Raw genomic sequence first — 6,000 nt, 5'->3', positions numbered from 1 at the left:
GGCTCAGTAGTTCTGGTGCATGGCCTTTGTGGCTCCGCAGCATGTGGGATCTTCCCGGACCAGGGCTTGAACCCGTGTCTCCTGCATTGGCAGGTGGATTCTTAACCACTGTGCCACCAGGGAAGTCCTGTATTATTTCTTATAAATTATTGTAGCTATACAATTATCTGAAAAATTTCAATTGGAAAATGATTGGGAAATGAAATTTAAGGCCCAAAGAATTAGGTAGGAAAATAGAGATATTTGTAATAACAACATTTTCAACCTATTAAAAAAAAAACACTGAGGGCTGTGCTCAGGGAGACCTCTCACCCTTAAGTTAGCAAAGTGCAGATTCGCAGAGAGGCTTGCAGTATAACCTGAGATGTGGGAGAGTGCAGGGTCACCCTGCACACCTCAAGATACCCAGGGTAGACTGTTTGGGTTGGTTTCCAATCCCAACTCATTGAGCCTCTCTCTGCCCTTCACCTACCAAGCTGACTGACCATGATCACAAGGGCAGAGACACAACCTCACCCCACTGTCCCACTCTACCTCTAATTGGTCTTCTGAGAGTTCTTCCCCCAGTCTCCACTCTACCAGACAGACTCCTCCTTAGGAGCAAGCCTACAACCAGTCCCAATCTGGGTGGCATCAGAGAGTGTTTGTTGAACTCAACAAAACGGGACACTGACAGAGGCTGGGACAAGCCTGTCTTGATCCTGAGACCCCAGGCAGGGCCAAGGTTTTGGCACAGGATTTTGGCAGTGGGGTGGCTGTGGTCTTTTAAGACCCTGGGACTTTCCTCCCACGTATGCCCACAAGGATGTCTCTTCCAGAATGTTGGCTGCCCTGGGCACTACCTCAAATTCCATCCCCAGAGTGGCAGACCCAAGGCCTCCTCTCCAGACTGCCCCAACATACACATCACCACAGGGCTGGCGTGTTCACACTGTTGATCTCTTACCATGGGCTAAGCACTCTGGTTCATTTATATCTCTCAGCAACATCATGAGGCAGGTACTCTTCGTATATCCATTTTGCAACGAAGGACCCAAGGCTCAGAGAGGTTAAGTAACTAACTCACGGTAGCTTAGCTTGTAAATGGCAGAGCAAGGACTCAAAGAGGCAGTCCTAACATGTGCCCAGCCTAGTCCCTGCAGGTGCAAAGCTAAAAAAGAACCATTGCCTGCTCAAACAGTCAACGGTAATGTCGTCAGACATTTACATAGGGCTTGTAGGTATCAGGCACAGGCTAAGCTCTTTACATACATTATTTCCTTGACTCTGCTTAACAACCCAATGGAATAAGGTTATGCTCATTTTATGACGGAAATTGAAGCTCCAACAGGAAAAGGTCAAGGTCACACAGCAAGTGAGGGGCAGAGCTGGACAGTCTGACTCTGGAGCCAGAGCTAGCAGACCCTCTTCTGCCATCTCTTCCTCCTTTTTTTTAGCGTCCTCCCTCCCCTATACACTGACCCTCCCAGGCTTTCCTCCTGCTGCTGTTTCCACTCTCCCCCACCCCAGCTCCCCAGGCTAACCCGTGTCCGGAGCCCCCAGTCCTTTCATTCATATTCTGAGCATAGTTTGGAGGCTGAGGCCGGGTCAGACTATCTGGATGGTGACCTCCAGGGGTCAGCCCATGCCCTAGGGTGTCCTTTAGCCCTTCCTATTTCCACTCGGCTGCCTGGCAAGGGAAGTCTTGGAGGGGCCCACCACCCAGTCCTCTTACCTACCTGCAGTGGCCTGCGGGATACGGTGGATAGAGCGAGCAGGACGCCCATACCTTGCAGAGAGGCCAGCGTTCTGGGGGTGGGGGCAGCACTGAGCCTCTCAGGACCCGGTGGCTCTGGAAGCTGATATGAACAGCAGCAACTGCTGGCATTATCTGGGTTCTAAGAATAGCTTGGGCTGAAGAGTTGGGGGCTGGGGCCAGGGAAGAGGGCAGGAGCCTTTTTCCACTGCCCCTTCCACCCCTGCTGCTTGGCCTAGAAACTGGGAAGCCTTCCTTCTGGCTTACAGTTTGCTCTGGGATGATCTTGCATGGATACATCTTGTCCCCCTTTGGGTTGGAGGACAGAGGGTGTCCCAGGGACTCAGACCCAGGGCTGAGGGCACTGAGCCCACACCCTGAGGACCCGCCCTCCTCCAGGCCCTCCCCTCTGGCACAGAGTAGGGGCTTGCTTTTTCAAGGGTCGATATGTTGGAAGCGACCTTTATTCATTTAGCAAACACTTAAGAAATAGGTAATACATAGACATGATTCAAAATTCAAAGGTATAAAAGGATACACAAGGAAAAAATATCAGTCTGTCCCTTTCCTAGCCTCCAGCCACCTATTCCTCTCTGCTCCTCCCTTTTTTCATTTAATGAGATATCTTGAAAGTAACAACAATAATGTAAATAATAATATAATATGAGGGAAACCCACGTTACATCATGAGTCTCTGCTATGTGCCAGGCACTGTTCTAAGCACTTCGGATGTTTTAACCCATATAGTGCTCATCAGAATCCTATGTGGTGGGTACTTTGTACGAATCTCCATTGTTAAGAGGTTAAGTGATTTTCCACGATTTCATGGCTGGTAATTGGCAGAGCCAGGATTCAGTCTCAGGCAGTCTGACGTTAGATAACGTATTCTTCATCACTGCTCCGTACTGCTGCTCACACTTATGTCATGCCACTACACAGCACACCCTTGCTCTTCCTCAGGGCCAAGGTCAGAGATGTACTATATATTGAACACGTGCCATGGCCAGGCTCAGGCTGGTCTGCAGCAAAGAATAAAAAAGACTAGGTCTCTGCCCTCATGGAACTGGCATCCCAGTGCCCATGAGTGTCTGTCAACCAAGGTAGGAGGAGGGAAACCCACGTGTCACTCACATGCCTGTATACCGTCTGCTGTTCACACACACCCTGTCCCTTATCCACTGGTCCTTTACTCACTCAGCCTCTGAGCTGGAAGGTCTTAGAGCCCAGAGCTATAGGTAGGAACATGGAGATCCAGACAGAAGTAGACACGAGAGATCACAGTGTGGCCCTCGTAAGCCTCATCCCCTGCCCCCGGGATCCATTTCAGCAGGGCTGCTGGGGGGGTGCCTCTAATCCAGGGCCCAACCATTGTTTGATGTTGGGAACAATTGAAGGGCAAGGGAGCTATAGATAGATCCACAGCTGCTGTCACCTGTTCCAGCCTGGGCACTGGGCCCAAGCGTTGTCTACGTGGGGGTACTTTACCAGTGAGGGCCCCCTGGGGGTGGGAGATTGGTCCAGCCTAGCTCAGCTCTACAGAGACTGAGTCAGAGGCCAAGACAAAGAAATAGAGTCTCGGAGGGCAGAGAGAGACAGGGTAACACAGAAAGACCAAGACCCTTGAGAGATACAGGAGGCTCCCCCCAAACGCCATAAACCCAGTGACTGGTTGGGGCTCTGGGAGGGCTACACAAGCACACTTCTTTCTGGGAGAGCCACATCCCAGATCCTTCCGAGGCAGTTGAAGGAACATGCTTTGGGGAGTGCTCTGGGAGACTCCTGAGATCTTTGAAAGGAAGACGTGCTGCTGTGTCTAGTTGTAGCTTTAATTCAGTATGTGACCTTGGGCAAGGACCTGCTTCTTCCTCTGTGCCTCCGTTTCCCCAGCTGCCCAATGAGAGAGTTGGTTTGCATGATCCCTGAAGGGCCCTTTCATCCTCTGATGCCTGTCAGGACATATTCCTCATGTGTCTAACCTCTCTCCCTCTTGCTGCAGTGGAGGCCATAGTCACCTCCTTTGTTTGCCCTTTGTGAGGATGGGGGACAGCTGGTCCCCCCATTCCCTCCCCCCAGTAACCTTTCAGCCATAAATCCATGCTGAGGCGTCTCTCCACCGGATAAACAGCCCTGATGCCTTTTGGCTGCACTCATCCTATTTTCTGCTTGAAGCATCAGAGCCGGGGCCCACTCGGGCCCTCTGCAGCTGCCCACGGCCCCAGGAGGGGGACAAGCCTTGGACGAGCAGGGGCACCCCCCCGGGGTGCCAGGGTGGAGGCCCCTCTTTGGGCCTCACCACCTCGCATTTAGACCCTTATGGCAGCCGCCTCCTAAGTCTTCCTGCCCCGGTCTTGCCCCTGCAGTCCATCCTCCACACCAGCTGTCATGGGGCTCTTGTGAACACATAAATCTGAACACACTGTCAAATGCCCTTGCTCCAAGCTCTTTGATGAAAAAAATAAAATAAAAATGCCTTTGATGGCTCCCCAACTCCCGCAGGATAAAGAACCAAATCCTAATCTGGCTTTTGAAGCCCTTCACAATCCAGTCCCAACTGCTCTGTCCAGCCTCACCTCCCTTTACGCCCGTGTGGCTGCTCTGGGCTTGGAGTTCAGGTTCACGCTGTCCGTCCCCTGTCCTCTACCTTCAGTGCCTCTCCCTGGACGGCCACAGCCTGCTCACTGGTCTGCCTGTGGCATCTCTTGCTCTTTCCAGTCCATTCTCTACATGGCAGCCAGAGTGATCATTATTAACCTTCACCACTTACTCTCCTGCCCTAACAGCTCCCCTTCGCACTTGGAATAAAGTCCTCCAAGAGTCCCGGTGACCCAGCCCCTGCCTACCTGTCTAACGTCACCTTGCAAAACTTTCCCCACCTTCCTACCCCAGTGGCACTAGCACTGTGACAGGGCCTCAGACACACCAAGCTATGCTCTGCCTCACGGCTTTTGTATTTACTGTTCCTCCTGGTTGGAATATCCTTCCCCCAGCTCTTCACCTAACCGGCTCCCTCTTATCCTTCAGATCTTGCCTTAAATGTCACCTCTTCAGAGAGGCCCTCTCTGACTAACCTGAATAGAGTTACACCCCCATTACCCTCTACAGCACTACTTTGCGTGGTGCCTTCATAGCACGTGCCACGATCTTTTAACCTTCAAACTCCTCCATTCTGACATCCTCCTTGAGCATCACTTTTTTTCCTGGACAATGAGTGTTGTGTCCCCATCCTGGACACATAAGAGAAGCTGTCAGATGCATATTGAATTGAATTCATGTGTCCCTCCCTCCTTCACAGAGTCCTTCAATGTCTTTATCCAAAGAAGGACTTCCAGGCACTGGGGTGCATTGTTGGCAGATATATTTGGGGCTGGGGTGGCTCCCAAATTACATCCTCTCTGCCTACCTGCCTGCCCTTGCTTTCTCCAATGCTCAGCTCCTCTACTGGCATTTTGGGCTGGAAGAGGAGGCACCAGAGATACTATGCCCCTGTCAGGCTTTGCCTAGTCAGTCTGGCTGCTACTAAGCTGTGGGTTCCAGGACTCTTGGCAACTACCGATCTGAGGTCTTTGGTGGAGAGGAATCGGGGACACCTAGACCCTGGTGCCCAGCTTGGCTCTCGCCCCCTACATACTAAGACTTCCAATCTCTATCTTTGGCCACTTTACTCTCTTCCCTGACTCCTGCTTCTCCCCTCCAACTCTCTTCCTAGCCAGGCCCAAGGTTCCCTGGTGTAAGTGGGGGCTGGTGGACAGCATATCAGTTTTTGAGGGCAGTGGTAGACCTATTCAGGGCCACCTGGCTCTGGGGGCCTGGAGACACAGACTAGAAAGCCTGAGGTCCAGCCCTCCCCAACAGCCTTTTCTGGGGCTGTCAGTACCCTAAGTCCCTTGAAGATGGTGTTTCTTTGAGTGATTTCCAGGGAGAGTCCCTCTAGCCCAGGAGGGACTGCTGGCCAGGCTGCAGGTGACCCAGCTGCCCTCATGCTGGTCCTGCCTGAAGTTGCTTTCTCCTTTCCCAGTTTTCATGTGCAGGGGTAGAGAGCTTGCCTTCGGAGTGGGATCCTGGAGTCTGGCCTGGGCTTCCCTCTGTCCCCATCAGGGTCTTGGTGTGCTTAGCTGAGCTGATTTCCCTTCCAGCCCTCCAGCCCTGATGCTCCTGATTCCTAATGCCCTAGGAGTCTTTAATTTAAAAAAACAGCAGGGGACTTCCCTGGCGGTCCAGTGGTTAAGACTTTGCCTTCCAATGCAGGGGGTGTGGGTTCGATCCCT

Source organism: Aethalodelphis obliquidens, unplaced genomic scaffold, assembly GCF_003676395.1.
Source record: "Aethalodelphis obliquidens isolate GAN/ISIS:26980383/991018 unplaced genomic scaffold, ASM367639v1 scaffold42, whole genome shotgun sequence".
Classification (NCBI taxonomy): Eukaryota; Metazoa; Chordata; class Mammalia; order Artiodactyla; family Delphinidae; genus Aethalodelphis; species Aethalodelphis obliquidens.
The sequence above is the reverse complement of the archived record's forward strand: the minus strand, read 5'-3'. Positions refer to the sequence as shown.